Here is a 20,587-nt window from a genome sequence, read left to right on the forward strand (position 1 = left end):
ACAGTTACAAAGAATACAAAGGGATAAAAAAAAAAACTTAGCAACAAAACAACGCAATCAAAAGGTATAACACAACAGCTTTCAGGAGGGAGAGGTGTTCAGGTTAGCCCAGGCCCAGAGCGGGGGGGCTTCCTCGACACTCGTGTTCTTCCACCCTCCTGAGTTACCTGGTGGCCTAGAGCGGGGGGGCTTCCTCGACACTCGTGGTCTTCCACCCTCTCGAGTTACCTAGTGCCGCGCCCAGGGTCACCGACCCTCCCTCTCCTGAGAGTGCCCGACAAGATGGGCACGGCTGCGGGGTGGGTGGTTGGGAGGGAGGGGGGTACACCCATGTATTATAGGACCCCTCCTAGAAGACAGTAATGATGGTATTCACAGCAACTAACGGCTGTGGCTGGCGGCTCTCGCTCTTTCCCTCAATCAGAGGGTCAGACGGAGGGAACCGGACGGGGTCACCGAGCAGAGAACCCCAGACAGCGCCCACCGCTCCTCGAAGGCTTCAAGGGAGTCGGTGGACGCCGCCCAGAGGAACTCCGCTCGGATACGTGAGTGTACTGAGGATCGGAAAACGGCCCCACAATCGCAGGACGCTTCATGGGCCAACCTCCTCTCTCTGGTTTTATAAATGGCTGTTTTAGCCAAAGCTAGGAGGAGGTTGACCAGAAGATCCCGCGACTTTGTGGGGCCACGAATGGGAAGTGTATAGATAAAAAGGTGGGGGGGAAAATGAAGCCAGAAGCGTAATAAAATATTTGTGAGGAGCCGGAAAAGGGGCTGCAATCTGGCACACTCTAAATACACGTGCACCAGGGTTTCCCTCACATTACAAAAAGGACAAGTGTCCAAAATGGGGGTAAACCGTGTCAAAAAGACGCCCGTGCTCACAGCTCCGTGAAGGAGCCACCAACTGATGTCCCCGACGGGCCTTGGGACCAGGGTGGAATATAGGCTGGCCTACCGGGGCTCCTCACCCTCCAAAGGTGGCAGGAGGTCCCGCCATTTTGTATCGGGACGGGACGCGAGGGTGAGGGCATGAAGGGTGTGGAGCGCAAGCATGTATAGATGTTTCCTTGGCGCCGTTTGGAAGCTGGCTTATGCAGCCAGCTCACGGTGAAGGGCTGAGGGGGTCGGTTGAGTCCACAGGGCAGGGGCCCAATGAAAAGGTCCGGCGGGCCTGGGATGGAGGGTGGGCGGGGCATGCCCTCGTGCAGGACCCGGTGGATGTAAACCCGAGCAGCGGCCGGCAAAGCGGCCTTCACCTGCTGAAGTACGCGCCGGGGAGTACGAGGTCTGGAGAGCCCCATGCGCTGAGCAAGTGTCAGGGGATCCAGCCAGTCTCCCCGGTCGTAGTCCAGGACGTCTCCGACTACAGGAGAGTGATTGAAGGGATAGAGCTTGGTCCCCAATTAACCAGGTCCCTTTTCCCTGGGTAAGGGAACAGGAAGGTTTTTTTTTTTTTTTTTTTTTTTGAAACAGAAAGGAAATTTATTTGTAACAGTTACAAAGAATACAAAGGGATAAAAAAAAAACTTAGCAACAAAACAACGCAATCAAAAGGTATAACACAACAGCTTTCAGGAGGGAGAGGTGTTCAGGTTAGCCCAGGCCCAGAGCGGGGGGGCTTCCTCGACACTCGTGGTCTTCCACCCTCCTGAGATACCTGGTGGCCTAGAGCGGGGGGGCTTCCTCGACACTCGTGGTCTTCCACCCTCTCGAGTTACCTAGTGCCGCGCCCAGAGTCACCGACCCTCCCTCTCCTGAGAGTGCCCGACAAGATGGGCACGGCTGCGGGGTGGGTGGTTGGGAGGGAGGGGGGGTACACCCATGTATTATAGGACCCCTCCTAGAAGACAGTAATGATGGTATTCACAGCAACTAACGGCTGTGGCTGGCGGCTCTCGCTCTTTCCCTCAATCAGAGGGTCAGACGGAGGGAACCGGACGGGGTCACCGAGCAGAGAACCCCAGACAGCGCCCACCGCTCCTCGAAGGCTTCAAGGGAGTCGGTGGACGCCGCCCAGAGGAACTCCGCTCGGATACGTGAGTGTACTGAGGATCGGAAAACGGCCCCACAATCGCAGGACGCTTCATGGGCCAACCTCCTCTCTCTGGTTTTATAAATGGCTGTTTTTGCCAAAGCTAGGAGGAGGTTGACCAGAAGATCCCGCGACTTTGTGGGGCCACGAATGGGAAGTGTATAGATAAAAAGGTGGGGGGAAAAATGAAGCCAGAAGCGTAATAAAATATTTGTGAGGAGCCGGAAAAGGGGCTGCAATCTGGCACACTCTAAATACACGTGCACCAGGGTTTCCCTCACATTACAAAAAGGACAAGTGTCCAAAATGGGGGTAAACCGTGTCAAAAAGACGCCCGTGCTCACAGCTCCGTGAAGGAGCCACCAACTGATGTCCCCGACGGGCCTTGGGACCAGGGTGGAATATAGGCTGGCCTACCGGGGCTCCTCACCCTCCAAAGGTGGCAGGAGGTCCCGCCATTTTGTATCGGGACGGGACGCGAGGGTGAGGGCATGAAGGGTGTGGAGCGCAAGCATGTATAGATGTTTCCTTGGCGCCGTTTGGAAGCTGGCTTATGCAGCCAGCTCACGGTGAAGGGCTGAGGGGGTCGGTTGAGTCCACAGGGCAGGGGCCCAATGAAAAGGTCCGGCGGGCCTGGGATGGAGGGTGGGCGGGGCATGCCCTCGTGCAGGACCCGGTGGATGTAAACCCGAGCAGCGGCCGGCAAAGCGGCCTTCACCTGCTGAAGTACGCGCCGGGGAGTACGAGGTCTGGAGAGCCCCATGCGCTGAGCAAGTGTCAGGGGATCCAGCCAGTCTCCCCGGTCGTAGTCCAGGACGTCTCCGACTACAGGAGAGTGATTGAAGGGATAGAGCTTGGTCCCCAATTAACCAGGTCCCTTTTCCCTGGGTAAGGGAACAGGAAGGTTTTTTTTTTTTTTTTTTTTTTTGAAACAGAAAGGAAATTTATTTGTAACAGTTACAAAGAATACAAAGGGATAAAAAAAAAAACTTAGCAACAAAACAACGCAATCAAAAGGTATAACACAACAGCTTTCAGGAGGGAGAGGTGTTCAGGTTAGCCCAGGCCCAGAGCGGGGGGGCTTCCTCGACACTCGTGGTCTTCCACCCTCCTGAGTTACCTGGTGGCCTAGAGCGGGGGGGCTTCCTCGACACTCGTGGTCTTCCACCCTCTCGAGTTACCTAGTGCCGCGCCCAGGGTCACCGACCCTCCCTCTCCTGAGAGTGCCCGACAAGATGGGCACGGCTGCGGGGTGGGTGGTTGGGAGGGAGGGGGGTACACCCATGTATTATAGGACCCCTCCTAGAAGACAGTAATGATGGTATTCACAGCAACTAACGGCTGTGGCTGGCGGCTCTCGCTCTTTCCCTCAATCAGAGGGTCAGACGGAGGGAACCGGACGGGGTCACCGAGCAGAGAACCCCAGACAGCGCCCACCGCTCCTCGAAGGCTTCAAGGGAGTCGGTGGACGCCGCCCAGAGGAACTCCGCTCGGATACGTGAGTGTACTGAGGATCGGAAAACGGCCCCACAATCGCAGGACGCTTCATGGGCCAACCTCCTCTCTCTGGTTTTATAAATGGCTGTTTTAGCCAAAGCTAGGAGGAGGTTGACCAGAAGATCCCGCGACTTTGTGGGGCCACGAATGGGAAGTGTATAGATAAAAAGGTGGGGGGGAAAATGAAGCCAGAAGCGTAATAAAATATTTGTGAGGAGCCGGAAAAGGGGCTGCAATCTGGCACACTCTAAATACACGTGCACCAGGGTTTCCCTCACATTACAAAAAGGACAAGTGTCCAAAATGGGGGTAAACCGTGTCAAAAAGACGCCCGTGCTCACAGCTCCGTGAAGGAGCCACCAACTGATGTCCCCTACGGGCCTTGGGACCAGGGTGGAATATAGGCTGGCCTACCGGGGCTCCTCACCCTCCAAAGGTGGCAGGAGGTCCCGCCATTTTGTATCGGGACGGGACGCGAGGGTGAGGGCATGAAGGGTGTGGAGCGCAAGCATGTATAGATGTTTCCTTGGCGCCGTTTGGAAGCTGGCTTATGCAGCCAGCTCACGGTGAAGGGCTGAGGGGGTCGGTTGAGTCCACAGGGCAGGGGCCCAATGAAAAGGTCCGGCGGGCCTGGGATGGAGGGTGGGCGGGGCATGCCCTCGTGCAGGACCCGGTGGATGTAAACCCGAGCAGCGGCCGGCAAAGCGGCCTTCACCTGCTGAAGTACGCGCCGGGGAGTACGAGGTCTGGAGAGCCCCATGCGCTGAGCAAGTGTCAGGGGATCCAGCCAGTCTCCCCGGTCGTAGTCCAGGACGTCTCCGACTACAGGAGAGTGATTGAAGGGATAGAGCTTGGTCCCCAATTAACCAGGTCCCTTTTCCCTGGGTAAGGGAACAGGAAGGTTTTTTTTTTTTTTTTTTTTTTTTGAAACAGAAAGGAAATTTATTTGTAACAGTTACAAAGAATACAAAGGGATAAAAAAAAAAACTTAGCAACAAAACAACGCAATCAAAAGGTATAACACAACAGCTTTCAGGAGGGAGAGGTGTTCAGGTTAGCCCAGGCCCAGAGCGGGGGGGCTTCCTCGACACTCGTGGTCTTCCACCCTCCTGAGTTACCTGGTGGCCTAGAGCGGGGGGGCTTCCTCGACACTCGTGGTCTTCCACCCTCTCGAGTTACCTAGTGCCGCGCCCAGGGTCACCGACCCTCCCTCTCCTGAGAGTGCCCGACAAGATGGGCACGGCTGCGGGGTGGGTGGTTGGGAGGGAGGGGGGTACACCCATGTATTATAGGACCCCTCCTAGAAGACAGTAATGATGGTATTCACAGCAACTAACGGCTGTGGCTGGCGGCTCTCGCTCTTTCCCTCAATCAGAGGGTCAGACGGAGGGAACCGGACGGGGTCACCGAGCAGAGAACCCCAGACAGCGCCCACCGCTCCTCGAAGGCTTCAAGGGAGTCGGTGGACGCCGCCCAGAGGAACTCCGCTCGGATACGTGAGTGTACTGAGGATCGGAAAACGGCCCCACAATCGCAGGACGCTTCATGGGCCAACCTCCTCTCTCTGGTTTTATAAATGGCTGTTTTAGCCAAAGCTAGGAGGAGGTTGACCAGAAGATCCCGCGACTTTGTGGGGCCACGAATGGGAAGTGTATAGATAAAAAGGTGGGGGGGAAAATGAAGCCAGAAGCGTAATAAAATATTTGTGAGGAGCCGGAAAAGGGGCTGCAATCTGGCACACTCTAAATACACGTGCACCAGGGTTTCCCTCACATTACAAAAAGGACAAGTGTCCAAAATGGGGGTAAACCGTGTCAAAAAGACGCCCGTGCTCACAGCTCCGTGAAGGAGCCACCAACTGATGTCCCCGACGGGCCTTGGGACCAGGGTGGAATATAGGCTGGCCTACCGGGGCTCCTCACCCTCCAAAGGTGGCAGGAGGTCCCGCCATTTTGTATCGGGACGGGACGCGAGGGTGAGGGCATGAAGGGTGTGGAGCGCAAGCATGTATAGATGTTTCCTTGGCGCCGTTTGGAAGCTGGCTTATGCAGCCAGCTCACGGTGAAGGGCTGAGGGGGTCGGTTGAGTCCACAGGGCAGGGGCCCAATGAAAAGGTCCGGCGGGCCTGGGATGGAGGGTGGGCGGGGCATGCCCTCGTGCAGGACCCGGTGGATGTAAACCCGAGCAGCGGCCGGCAAAGCGGCCTTCACCTGCTGAAGTACGCGCCGGGGAGTACGAGGTCTGGAGAGCCCCATGCGCTGAGCAAGTGTCAGGGGATCCAGCCAGTCTCCCCGGTCGTAGTCCAGGACGTCTCCGACTACAGGAGAGTGATTGAAGGGATAGAGCTTGGTCCCCAATTAACCAGGTCCCTTTTCCCTGGGTAAGGGAACAGGAAGGTTTTTTTTTTTTTTTTTTTTTTGAAACAGAAAGGAAATTTATTTGTAACAGTTACAAAGAATACAAAGGGATAAAAAAAAAAACTTAGCAACAAAACAACGCAATCAAAAGGTATAACACAACAGCTTTCAGGAGGGAGAGGTGTTCAGGTTAGCCCAGGCCCAGAGCGGGGGGGCTTCCTCGACACTCGTGTTCTTCCACCCTCCTGAGTTACCTGGTGGCCTAGAGCGGGGGGGCTTCCTCGACACTCGTGGTCTTCCACCCTCTCGAGTTACCTAGTGCCGCGCCCAGGGTCACCGACCCTCCCTCTCCTGAGAGTGCCCGACAAGATGGGCACGGCTGCGGGGTGGGTGGTTGGGAGGGAGGGGGGTACACCCATGTATTATAGGACCCCTCCTAGAAGACAGTAATGATGGTATTCACAGCAACTAACGGCTGTGGCTGGCGGCTCTCGCTCTTTCCCTCAATCAGAGGGTCAGACGGAGGGAACCGGACGGGGTCACCGAGCAGAGAACCCCAGACAGCGCCCACCGCTCCTCGAAGGCTTCAAGGGAGTCGGTGGACGCCGCCCAGAGGAACTCCGCTCGGATACGTGAGTGTACTGAGGATCGGAAAACGGCCCCACAATCGCAGGACGCTTCATGGGCCAACCTCCTCTCTCTGGTTTTATAAATGGCTGTTTTAGCCAAAGCTAGGAGGAGGTTGACCAGAAGATCCCGCGACTTTGTGGGGCCACGAATGGGAAGTGTATAGATAAAAAGGTGGGGGGGAAAATGAAGCCAGAAGCGTAATAAAATATTTGTGAGGAGCCGGAAAAGGGGCTGCAATCTGGCACACTCTAAATACACGTGCACCAGGGTTTCCCTCACATTACAAAAAGGACAAGTGTCCAAAATGGGGGTAAACCGTGTCAAAAAGACGCCCGTGCTCACAGCTCCGTGAAGGAGCCACCAACTGATGTCCCCGACGGGCCTTGGGACCAGGGTGGAATATAGGCTGGCCTACCGGGGCTCCTCACCCTCCAAAGGTGGCAGGAGGTCCCGCCATTTTGTATCGGGACGGGACGCGAGGGTGAGGGCATGAAGGGTGTGGAGCGCAAGCATGTATAGATGTTTCCTTGGCGCCGTTTGGAAGCTGGCTTATGCAGCCAGCTCACGGTGAAGGGCTGAGGGGGTCGGTTGAGTCCACAGGGCAGGGGCCCAATGAAAAGGTCCGGCGGGCCTGGGATGGAGGGTGGGCGGGGCATGCCCTCGTGCAGGACCCGGTGGATGTAAACCCGAGCAGCGGCCGGCAAAGCGGCCTTCACCTGCTGAAGTACGCGCCGGGGAGTACGAGGTCTGGAGAGCCCCATGCGCTGAGCAAGTGTCAGGGGATCCAGCCAGTCTCCCCGGTCGTAGTCCAGGACGTCTCCGACTACAGGAGAGTGATTGAAGGGATAGAGCTTGGTCCCCAATTAACCAGGTCCCTTTTCCCTGGGTAAGGGAACAGGAAGGTTCCAGAACAATCAGGAACTTTCTGGAAACAATTAAGGCAGACAGGCTGATTAGAACACCTGCAGCCAATCAAGAAGCTGCCAGAATCAATTAAGACAGGTAGGCTAATCAGGGCACCTGCGTTTAAAAGGAGCTCACTTCAGTTTGTGGTGTGCATGTGAGGAGTTGGGAGCAAGAGGTGCAAGAAGCAGAGAGTGAGAAGGCGTACTACTGGAAGACTGAGAAGTACAAGCATTATCAGACATCAGGAGGAAGGTCCTGTGTGAGAATAAAGAAGATGTTGGGAGGAGGCCCTGGGGAAGTAGTCCAGGGAGTTGTAGCTGTCATGCAGCTGTTACAGGGGCCAGTGTAGACAGCTGCAATCCACAGGGCCCTGGGCTGGAAGCCAGAGTAGAAGGCGGGCCCGGGTTCCCTCCATCCCTCCAACTCCCTACTTGATACTGGAGGAGTTGACCTGGACTGTGGGTTCCACCAGAGGGGAAGGCCTCTGGCCAGTTCCCCGATCCACTAGGTGGATCAGCAGAGACTGCGGGGATTGTTCTTCTTCCTGTTCCCCATGCTGGCCAGTGATGAAGCTAACTGAGTGAACGGCAGATTTGAGCCACGAAAGTGGCCAAACTGAGGGCTGCTGTGAACCTCTGAGGAGAGCAAATCTGCCAATAAGTGCAAGACCCACCAAGGCAGAGGAGGAACTTTGTCACAGCATACTCTCCACTCCATTATCCAAGTCATTAATGAAGAGATTTTATAGTACCAGACCCAGGTCAGACCTTTGCAGGACACCAGTTTATATGTCCACCCAGCTTGACAGTGAACTATTGATGATAATTACTCTTTAAGTACAGTCTTTCAACAAAGTACAGTTGTACACAAACGTTATAGTAATGTTGTTACTGTAGACCACATTTCCCTACTTTGCTTATGAGCGTGTCATGTGGGAGTGTCAGAAGCCCTACTAAAATCAAGATATTTCATTTCTACTACTTCCTTCCTATTCACTAGGCCAGTAATCCTTTCAAAGAAGGAAATTAGGTTGGTGTGGCATGATTTGTTCTTGACAAATCCTTGCTGGTTATCCTTTATAACCCTATTATTCTCTAAGTGCTTAAAAATTGATTGTTTAATAATTGGTTCCAGTATTTTTCCAGATATCAAAGTTATGCTGGCTGCTTTATAATTTCCTTGGTCCTCTTTGTTCCCCTTTTTTAAAAAAAGTACTATGTTTGCCCTTCTCCAGTTCTCGGGGACCTCACCTGTCCTCCATGAGTTCTTAAAGATAATTGCTAATGGTTCTGACATTACTTCAGCTAGTTCCTTAAGTACTCTAGGATGAATTTCATCAGGCCTGGCCTACTTGAATGCAAACCTATCCAAATATCTTTTAGTTTGTTCTTTCCATATTTTGTCTTGCATTTTTTCCTCCTTGTTAATTGTGTTGCGTATCTGGTCACCATTAACCTTTTAGTGAAGACTGAAGTAAAACAAGCATTGAATGCCTCTACCTTCTTGATGTCTTCGGTTATTAGCTCTCCTTCCCTGCCCAGTAGAGGACCTATGCTTTCTTTCATCTTTCTCTTGCTCCTACTGTATTTAAATAATCTCTTCTTATTGCCTTTTATGCCCCTTGCTAGGTGTAACTTATTTTGAACCTTAGCCTTTCTGATTTTGTCCCTCCATGCTTGTACTATTCATTTATATGCCTCCTTCACAATTCATCCATGTTTCCATTTCTTGTAGAATTTCTTTTTAATTTTCAGCTTATTAAAGAGCTCCTGATGGGGCCATATTGGCCTCTTACTATTCTTCCTATCTTTCCTGTGTATTGGGATGGTTTGCAATTGTGCTTTAATATTGCCTCCTTGAGAAACTGCCAGCTCTCCTGAAAGCCTTGTTCCCTTACATTTTCTTCCCAGGGAAAATTACCTACCAGTTCTTTGAGGTTTGTTAAAGTTTTGGGTTTTTTTGAAGTTCATTGTCCTTATTCTGCTGTTCTCACTCCTTCCTTTCCTTTGCATCACGCAGTCTATCATTTCATGATTACTTTCCCTCAAACTGCCTACCTTCAGATGCACAACCAATTCCTCCATGTTGGTCAGAATCAAGTCTAAAATGGATGTTCTCCTGATTATTTCTTCCTCTTTCTGAAACAAAAAGTTACCCCAAAACATTCCAAGAACTTATTGAAAATTTTGTATTTTGTCGTATTAATTTTCCAAGAAATGTCTGCAAAGTTAAAGTTCGCCATTACTATCAGGTCTTCAGTTTTGGACATTTTTATTATTTGTTCTAGATATAACTCATCCACCTCCTCTTCCTGATTTGGTCTTTATAGTAGACCTCTACCATAATGTCACCTCTCTTTTATTCCTTTTTTCTTTACCCAGAGACTTTCAACTGGTCTGCCTCACCTTCTTCTAGACCTCAGAACAAGTGTACATATTCTTGATGTATAATGCAACACTACCTCCCTTTTTATCCCGTCTGTCCTTCCGGAACAAGCTATACCCCTCTACGCCAATATTCCAGTCATGAGACTTATCCCACCAAGTCACTGTGATGCCAATTAACTTGTAATTTAGTTTATGTACTAATACTTCCAGTTCTTTCTATTTATTCCCCATATTTCTTGGATTTGTGTATAGACATCTAAGATGTTGAACATATTCCCTAATGAGTCCCAGAATCCTTGCCTTGGCCCTTAACCTCAACTGGGAGAATGCCTGAGACCACAGTGCTCCACCCCTACTCCTTCGTCCTTGCTCCCAGAGCCCTATAGTCACTGCTCAGGGTCATATTGGGCCGTATCATGAGCGCCTATGTAGATGAGCAGCATGGGGTACTGGTCAGAGGGATGGAAGACCCTTGGCAACCTTTCCATAACAACACATTGGATGCAGGCTCTAGGCAGGTATCACACCTTCCATGACATTGTGTCAGGTCGGCAGATGGATGCCTCTGTCCCCCTTAGAAAGGAGTCCATGACCACCAGCACCCTGCATCTCCTCCTCTTGGGTGCAGTGGCTATGATCCTCCCAGCTTTGGAGGTACGTGGCTCCTCCTCCTCAGGCTTTGGGATTGGCTCCTCACCTCCTGCTGCCATTACAGCATACTGGTTCTTCACCATAATGGATGGGAGTGAGGGGCGGAGCACTGTCTATTGCCAGCAGCCGGTCTCCTCCCCATAAAGCAGCCTTGAAGGGGCTCTAAACAATACCGGGAGCCAGGATAACAGAAAACTGGTCACAGAATTGGGGAGCTACAGTTGGCTTTTATGCCTATCCCCCCTTAACAGCCCCCACCACAGCTGAAAATTAGGGTCTTAGTCTGTATGCTCTTTGGGACAGGGACTGTCCTTTAGTTCTGTTTGTACAGTGCCTAGCACAACAGGGTGCTGGGCCATGACTGGACCTCCTGAGCACCACTTGAATACAAATAGTAATACTATAGGACAGTATTTCCCAAACTTGGGATGCCGCTTGTTCAGGAAAAGCCACTGGCGGGCCAGGCCGGCTTGTTTACCTGCTGCATCCGCAGGTTCAGCCGATCGCGGCTCCCACTGGCTGCGGTTCGCTGCTGCAGGCCAATGGGGGCTGTGGGAAGCAGTGCGGGCTGAGGGATGTACCGGCTGCCACTTCCCACAGCCCCCATTTTATTTCTTCTGAGAGCAGATTATCAATGATTAGCGGACCATCCACCTGAGCTATCACCTCCAACAAACTTAGTTCAGACAGTCAAACTTTCCTTTCCCAGCCCAGATTCACACTGACTCCGGTTCAGGTTTTTAATTGGATCCTCTCCATAGCTTTGAATAACAAGATATGATCACTCTAACTTTTCAAACCTTTCAATTCCCTCTCACTGTGAGCTGCATCCCTCATTCTATATTACAATTTAGTGAATTTACTTCAGTTGTTCCCTGCATTGCTACAGCATATGGTATCTCTGTTACATTAATGTATTAATATTGGATGGGCTCTGCACAGAGAATGAGGCTCTAGAAAAATCTTGATATCAGTATAAAATGTATCCTTTCTACTTTGTGTGATTTCAAGTAAAACTGAACCTTTGTCCTACCTTTCTGAGACTTGCACTCTTAAACTGGATGCTGACAGTGCAAAAAGTAACAACTTTCAGCAGGTAAAATATGTTGTTATGGAAGGGATGTATGGCAAGGATGCTGACAACAATTAGCACATGCTACTCATTAACAAAGGGAGATTACAACTGAGCTGAAGTGGCAGGCTGCCATCAGTGTGATGGTTACGGGGCAGTTTAATTTCTAACGAATGGAAGCACTGGATTAGTAACTATATTCAACAAAATGCTGCCTGCATTCTCTTATGGCTTTCATTACCAAATTGAAAATCTGTGTAGATTTCTGAAAATTACTTTTAAATGTAGCCAATCTCCTAGACTGCAAGGCTTGATTTGCTGGTGAGGGAGCCCTGCTGTGAGATTTTAATGAAAGATCATAGTGGCCCTCCAAGACCGTCAAAGAGCTATGGGCCCTGAAAGACCTGAAATAATCTGTTTTACTTTTAATGGCAGCCATTTTATATTCATTAAGATCAAAATGCAGTTTTGCAGGCAAATTGCAAAGCTGTTCCACTCACAGCTTGAGAACCTGGAGGCCCTACAGCTTTTTATCTTGTTCATAAGCAAATATGCAGTTAATATCTTTTAATATGCTTTGATGCTTGGTACCTTATGGGTACATTGTACTGGAGGTTAGAGAACTGCATGTTTCCTTGGCAGTGTCAGCAACGAACTGAAGCACTAGTTCTTTTATTTCCATAATGGCACAAGAAATGAGTCTTTTTTTTTTTTATGAGCTCTGCTCAAATAAATTGTAAAGCACCATGTAGTATATGTTCAGGGTCTCAGAAAAGGCACTTTTTTTTTTTCACGACATTCCATCTGTTGGTGGATTTTATTATTTAAATTTATACAGCCACATTATTTAAATGTAAACAGCTAAATAAGATAGGATCAAATCATTGGCATCTGGAAACTGTGCTCTTATCCTCTTTGATTGTGAGGTTGTGTGCATTAATAATGGAGTTCTAAAGACTGTGATTCCACCTGATATACTGTATGACCTTAACAGTTGTGATTTTATCAGAGTTTCACTGTACTAGAAAATGAAGGTATTTTTCAGCTCATTTCTAACAAGGCTAGTTTGCATTATCTCATGTCCAGAATGGTCATGCTTTTTTTGTATGTTCTAAATATCACTTTAGTTGTTGGATGTTGCACTTCTGGTAATGACTCCTATTGTAAATTAAACTCCCATCAGATTATTATTTTCAGTGAATAAGCTGCATCTTCACACTTGTGTTGGTGAATTGCATGTACAGAGCAAACCATTATCAATATTCATGAACTGTGTGTAAGAGCTTTTTTCTTCACTAGTAGGCTGAATTCTACTCTTACCATAGACTGTTGCATGGGACTCATGGTAGCAAATGAGGCCCGTTAAAGTCTGTTGTTGGATTGTTAGGGTGGCAGGAGTGAAATTAACTTTGTATCTCAAGACTGGAAATACACAGGAGTAGGTTATAGAAGCACTATGTTTTCTAAGTTTTATATACATGGCAGATTCTTTCTTTCTTTCTTTCTTTCTTTCTTTCTTTCTTTCTTTCTTTCTTTCTTTCTTTCTTTCTTTCTTTCTTTCTTTCTTTCTTTCTTTCTTTCTTTCTATTGTTTTGAGGACTGGGAAAAGTTCAGTTGTTAACCAGTAGAAGGTGCACGTGTGTCATGTCTTGTTTTCAACTTTCAGCTGAGAAGATCCACTCATACAAAGAAAACTGTCAAGACTGGTTGATTTTAAGAAAGTGGTGAGGGCCCCTTTATGGAAGTTAATACCAACCGTGCTGTCTCAAAAAAAAAAAAGTGCATTAAGACAGCTCCATCAAGAGGCTAGGTACTCTGTCCCCAGGCCCTCGCAACCTTTGTACGTATCTGTGCCCCACAGGCGTATTATAGTATTGTATGACATGTTTACAAGTTCTAACGTCTTACTTTGTGCAACTGCATAGCTTCCTTGCAGTGCTAGAGAACTTTGGGCTTTGTATGTCTGGCAAAGATGAGGGAATTTGATAACCTTCTCTCTTTGGGTCTTAGGGCGAGTTGAATGCGTCTGGCCTGCCAAGGCACAATTTAATGGGCTTCTGAAAACACTCAAAAGGCAGACATAAATGTGTGGATGGGCAGCCAGCCAGGGTGACCTGGGGGATGGGGCCAGACTGATTTGAAGCAGGGTAAGGTCGTGAAGGAATGTTTTAGGACAAAGCTGACTGGGGGAGTGTACTGAAAGCCTAATGTTTGACTGGAATGGATTTACAGAGCTTGAACCTGACTCTGTAACTTAAGAGCAAAAGCATTCCCACCTGTCCAGCTTCGAAAGGGAAATGGAAAATGTAAAGAATATATAATTAATTTCAATTACAAGTCTCCCAGATCTTTTGCCTGGATATTCACTATCTTCACTTCCTGCAACTTGTATGAGAGCCAATGCAAGAATATATAAAGCAAATTATAAAATAGTTCATTCCTACAAATATATTTTTTGACATTTTAAACACCTTTAATGTTTGAGGATTTTGACTTTTTGTCTTCTCTGCAACAAGAATTTTACTCACATAATCTATTTAAATGGAGCCTCTTCAATCCAATTTTTCTCCTTAAGAAAGATTTTTTTTTTGAGTCCCCGAGAGTGCTTGCTGTAATGGAGGCATTAAAAGATAATGGCTTACATGCTGATTGGTATAATTTGGGAACAGAGTAATAGAAAAATATTGGGAGGGAAAGTTGTCTTTGCCAAATTAGTGTAAAGGGGAGGAGTTCCTTTTACATTTTAACATAAATGAAAAGTTATTGTTCTCTATTTTGTTTTTGTTCTGTGTCACTTTTCAATGAATTATAACGTGAGCTAATTAAAATGTGCTCACATAACCACAAAGTACATGCTCGATTTGAATTTTGATTTGACAAACAGCATGAGAAAGAAATATTGCACACTATTTTCACATGCCACTGCTATCTGCAGCAGTGTTGCATCACACATTGAAGCCCTGTATAGATCGCTAAAGGGTTAAATAAACCAGCAATCTGACATCCATAATAAGAAAGGAATCTGTTAAAGCAAACAATTTTTCATTCAAGATGCTGCCATTTAGATTTGAATCAATTTTGTAGTATCAATCTGAATATTAGATTCTAAACATAGTAGAGTTTGTTTGCTTCTACACAGTGACAACTTTAAGTATGGCAACAAGAAGTTATGTCTTGCAAAATACTCAAAGTTATCAAAATTGCTTTGAGGGGCTGACTGAGTTCTGACACTACTGTTCTGAGGGAAGATATTATCTCACAGTGGTCATTTGACAGAAGTACTTAAAGCAAACCAAACTGAAAAAGGAGAAACACCTGTCCTTGGGATCTTATTTAGCAAATGCAGAAAGATTTTACTTTAACTGTGTCTTTCAGGCAGAAAAATACAGCAGTAACACGTGTAAAGGAAATTTCAATATGTTTTGACAATAGTGTAATCTAGAGAAAGTGTTATCCCTCTTGTGGAGGTCATCATTCTTAATATAGTGTGTGTCATCAATTCTCAGGACAACAGGGAAAATGATCTAGTCAATACATATGAAACAGAAATCATGCATAAACATGCTGCCTCACTATAAAGTGGGTGACACCAGTGAAAATTGGATAGCAGCCCAGGATGCAATTTTCCATAACTTTTTATTATTCATAAGATTGTGTGATCTAATAAGCCACACCTCAAATTACTGTCCATTGAAGATACTCTTGAGTGATAGATTCTGACAAACCCAACAGAGACTATATTATGATTAAGATCAGATGCCAGTAGTGCTGGACTCTCAGATGCTGACTGTTGTCTGCTCTCTCCCATCAATTCTGTGTCTTTTCCTTCTTTCTTTTATTTTCAAAAATGAAAAACCATGAAATCCTGTGTTATAAATGCATAAAAGAAAGAATTTACTAAATCATTGCTCTGTGTGTGTCTAGACATGAATGCATCGCCGTTTAAGTTTGATTGTAGAGCAAAACATCAGGCAGAAGAGGAACAATGGGGGGGGCAGAATTTTGGTTTTAAAATATCAAAATATATGAATCCATTATTTACATATTGGTTTAAACCCATGTTACTTAAAAACACCATGGGTTTGGTTTCAGATTGCTTATATGCAAAATAATAATCTTTGTTTATTGCAGCAGGGGGACTCTAATTAAGAAGAGTGACTCTGTACAAGGGTTTGCTTGTACAGTTAAATAACTGCTGTGGTCTAGGGCTGTGAAAAGGACTCTGCCCCTTTAATTCATCAAATGCAGAAAAACTGGCATAGCCCGTATCTACAAGCCACATTCCAAAGGGAGATGTTTTCAATTCACTCATTATAGAAAGGTCAGTCAGGTTCAAGTTCAATGTCATGGAAAAGAAGTACTCTCTACAAGGAGTACCACCCACACATGAAAAAGTGGAGGGAGAATTAGATGAACTATGTAACCTAATTTTTTGGGCAAATACAAGAAAATTAGCCCTGTGTGCTATTTGAATTTAAAACCACATATTAACAATTCAGCTCTAGAAGGTGATGGGAACCACAACAAAGTAAACATGCTCTCCAAGCCACTCGGCTGTAATGATGTTATTAGTATGCATGTTGCTGAGCCCAGATGTAGCCTTTAACAGTCCAAGCCCTTCCAGTGCTTTTTGTTATAATGGCTTCAGACTCTTTTCATAGTGGGACACTCAGACCAACATTACTAAAGGACAAGATCGGAAGATAATTCATGCTGGCAAATGGAACATGACCGTGGTGTCCATCTTCACCACATCACATTGTCTGCGGTGATAATAGATGATATCTGCTGGCAGACAACAAAGCACCTATAAAGAATTGTGCGTTAAGTAAAACAGAATCTCTGCATGGCTAAGCTACTGGAAATGTTCTTTTAGCCTGGTGACAGAGCACTTGCCTGGGAAGCTAGAGACTTGAATTTCAATCCCCTCCAGTGACCTCTCCTCTTAAAATTACTCCTGTGCATACTCTTCTCTGTGATGTGATGGCCTTCAGTTACAATATTAGTAAAGAACATCTCATGCAGCAACACAGTGGATCATGCTTATTATATGAACTGCCAGTCTATCTGAGAAAATTCCACGTTTACTATAATTTAGCAGGTGTACTGCTGAACAGTTGAAATTTGCAAAACTCTGCAATGCATGTCTTGTATTGGCAATGTGAAGCTTCAAAAAAAAATGCAGTAAAAATGTAGTGTCTGACTAACGTGTTCCCATTTGTTACCTCTTTAGTTAACCTTTCTGCACTGTTGTTTTGAATTGCTTACTTATATGTATAGTATGTCCCTTTAGGTACAGATCTGTGGAAATATGAATTTGTACTGTTTTTCTTTTTTTAATCAGTAAGTAAACACTGGTAATGCTGGCATTGAATGGTGTGATTTAGTGTTGGTTAATGTAGTACAGAGGGTATTTGGCAATAAAATTTAAATTAGGGAGAATATATTTACTGCCTGTCATGAGGCTGGCTTATGAACTATGAGCTTGATATTTGGCAGAATATGTAAGAACTGATAATTAGGTATGTGTGTGCAGGTAGTGACATTTGTTTAAAACAAAGTACTGTAAAACTGAATTCATTTATGCCTCTTACTTGGCTCAGTTTCTCATAGACAAGTAATAAAATATACCAATAATATCTCTCTTTACAATAAACTTTAATTATAGAGACACCTGATAAAATTCAGATGAGCTATCTGCTCACTGGGTATGAGGATTCTAATAAATATAACTGGCAACGTGTGTGTGTGCACGCGTATGTGTGTATCAGAAAGCGAGAGAGAAACTCATCCATAATAGCACTGGCAGCTTTCAAGGTGGGATTTACTGCTTTTGCACAGATTTATTGGCTGAAATTATCTTTATCAAATTAGAAAAGGGTGTTGTATTTTGGTGGCTTTTTTTCAACCTTGTATGTAGCTAAGAAGAATAACAGATACTCTAGGTGTAAAGTAAATGATTCCCTGCTTAATGATTCACTTTGTGGTGTGGTTTTTTTTTTTTTTACTTAATTTTAAAAATGTAAAATATCTGGTTTTGTTTTTTTAATGTTAGTGAGATTTATCTACAGTAGCACTAGCTAGAACTCAGAATAACATTGGACTGTACTGTGTAAACTTTCCCGCTCACTTTTACCAATACTTCTCAATCCTGACTTGTGATATCCTGCTATTCTCCAGAGCAGAGACTGCCAAGCATGCTGTATTGTGTCTTGTTTTCAGATTGGACAAAAATCCACTAGAAAACAGATTAAGACCTCCCAAATTACGGCCAGATGCTATGATGTACTGGGTGCCTCCTGAAAGGGTTCAGCATCTCCTACGATCATTTTCCTTAATCATGAAGCTACATGTCATATTTGAAACTAGGTCCCCAGAAGTAAAAGGCTGGTGCACTAAACCAGTGTGCTGTTTACTCCCCCCCACACCTTACTTCCTGAACCTCTATCAAAGATTATTCCAGTGAACTTCTGAACGGCACAGCAATTAGAGATGGCCAGAAATAAAGTAGGGACACAAACTCAGTATTTACTTACTTGAAGACAACATGATAATGCAAGTTAGCATTTAATTATCCTATTTAGAGTGTGCTGGTGGGTATGTGTGCTACCTCCCTCTACTGGTGGGAATTAGATATGCAGTATGTTCTATAAGTGTCACTTTCTGGTGACTAACCTGCGTAGAAAATATAAGCTCTTTAGGGATTGAAATGGAATTTCTACAATAGTTCAGGTGCCAGAACCCTGGATTATTATGTATTCTTTTCCTTCTGCTTCATATATGCAATTAGTTGACAACTGAGATTGCTGTGTAAATATTGTTATAACATATCGTTTCCATTGTGTTAGTGGTGAAGTTACTGTTCAGTTTTATTATTATCATTGTTGTTCCCCAGGGTACCAATCTAGATTGGCATTGTGCTAGGCATTCTAAAAACATACATAAAAATGTGGTTCTTGCTCCAAAGAGCTATTCTGCCACATCTATGGAATCAGTGCTTTGTTCTGAGTACCTCTAACTCTGCATGCGTAACTCTGCGGTTCAGAACGGAGAATGAAGCACAACATTCAGATGCTTCTCTGTGGATCAAATGATACATGCTCACTTACATTTTTAAAGTGATACATAGTAATGATGAATGAATGCTCTGCTATTTGATTTTGGCATTCCCCATACCTGAAATATCTAATACTCAGCATCTTGCCAGATGCTTACAGGACCCTGTTTCTCTGGACCAAGCACTCCCAGCAGTTCATGGGATTCCCTTTTAACTTAACGTGTTACTGTGGGGCTGTCCACTGACCTGCAAACCTCCTCCCACTTAACTCCAAGTCTTTGACCAGAGAGTTCCTTCCCTTCCTACCAGGATCTTGAGAGAGAGGTAGGTGGCCATGTCCCATCTTTAATCTTTGAGATGAGGCATCTGTCAGTCCCACTGATCTCATTCCAAGAAAATAGCTTTTTTTGAACCAATCCTATTGAACTGTGCCTCAGTTGTTCCAGAATCCCTTGTGGCATAGCTATGGAAACCACAGGGTTTGGAGCCAAGTGCTATAGCTAAGGAAATTCCAGTCTCCCTAATTTTCTCACATGGATTTCTGTGGAGTAGGGTGGGTCTCAGGCTGCAGGGAGCTATTTAGATAGACACTGGCAGTAACTGGACAGGAGTGTTTCCTGCTCCCACTGCTTTTCTTTGGGGGAATGGGCAGTACTCTCTTTCCTCAAAGGTATTTCCCAAAATAACGAAAGTAATAGCTCCACTGGTGGGCCCTGTAGAAGCATCAAGATGGAGAGAGCAGCATCTAGTGCTCTTGAGGGACTCTAGGAAGAGTGAAAAGGGGACAGGGTCAATTGGCCCATATATGGATCTCAATATGATGGATATTGCCAGCCAATAGGGCATACCAGCTAGCCTGCTGGCAGGTGGGGGAATCTGCAGGGATACAAAGTGTTGGTCTGTTGTGAGTCAGCACAGACCCTTACTACTTAATAGTTAATTGTTACCCTTGTGTGGTGTATGCCACATAGTTCAACAGTTCTGTTTCCATCCAGAAGAGGCTAGTTCTACACATACACACTAACACGTTCATGAAAATTTAATTTAACATATATCATCATAGTGTAATAACAGTAGTGGATGCCTGAATTATACAAATATTGTTTCTTACATGCAAGGTCCTGACCAATGCCAGAAATCACTGTTAATTTTATTTTGGTATTTAAGAAGAACTCTTTACAGTGGGTGGAAAAGCTGGCACCAAACAGGAAAAAGCCCTTATATAAGTCATGGGATAACATAACAAAGGTTCTGTTGTGGCCACGGCACAGGAAAGAAACATAGTTTACTGTACCTGTACATTTTTATATTCACCGGGGGCAACGTACAAATTTGTGTACACACACACACACATTTTTCATCAGAAGTTTTTAGGTGACAGTATAATGTGCTAGTAATTGACCCATTTGAGAATTTTGACAAGAATCCCAAAATGAACTAGGATAAATACCAACCTGTATAACTAAGCTATTGTTTTTACAACGTTTTTGGACATAAATGCATACCAGGCTGCAGTACCAGACACACACCAATAGGGCACAAGGACTCACATCAAGGTTGTGCTAAACTATTTTAACTGTTTTGTGTTGGCCATTGACTTCATTGGGGTTAGTCCTGATTTACTCTGGTGTAAGCAAGGAGACAATCAGGCCAGGAGGCTCTGAGGCAGATAGAAGTGATAGTTGATAGTTGAAAACTGGCTTACTAAAATATTTAGTAACAGGAGGATTGGGAAGAACCCAGCAATTTTTAGGATTGTGTGACACTGTTTTGTGGCAAAAATTGATGTACCTGCATTTTTTGTGCAATTGTCTGAGTTTCTTTAGTTGTCAATTTCCAGTGGAAAAATGTGTGGCAGCTTCCATTATTACTGTTGGTTGTCACTTATTTTTACAGTTCCACGGGTGTGCATAATGCTCTACCAGGACACATAGTACAAGTGGAGTGGACTGCAGAGCCCAGAGACTAAGGACTGAGTCCTGCAAACACAGGAGT

General features: G+C 45.9%; 1 long non-coding RNA gene across 4 annotated transcripts in view; it reads left to right on the forward strand.

Annotated features, from left to right (window-relative positions):
• LOC311518416 overlaps nt 1–20,587 on the forward strand; it is a 786,470-nt gene that overhangs the window by 512,187 nt on the left and 253,696 nt on the right. The window lies entirely within an intron of this gene.

The sequence above is a fragment of the Lepidochelys olivacea genome, assembly GCF_965140295.1.
Source record: "Lepidochelys olivacea isolate rLepOli2 genome assembly, chromosome: 3".
Lineage (NCBI taxonomy): Eukaryota > Metazoa > Chordata > Testudines > Cheloniidae > Lepidochelys > Lepidochelys olivacea.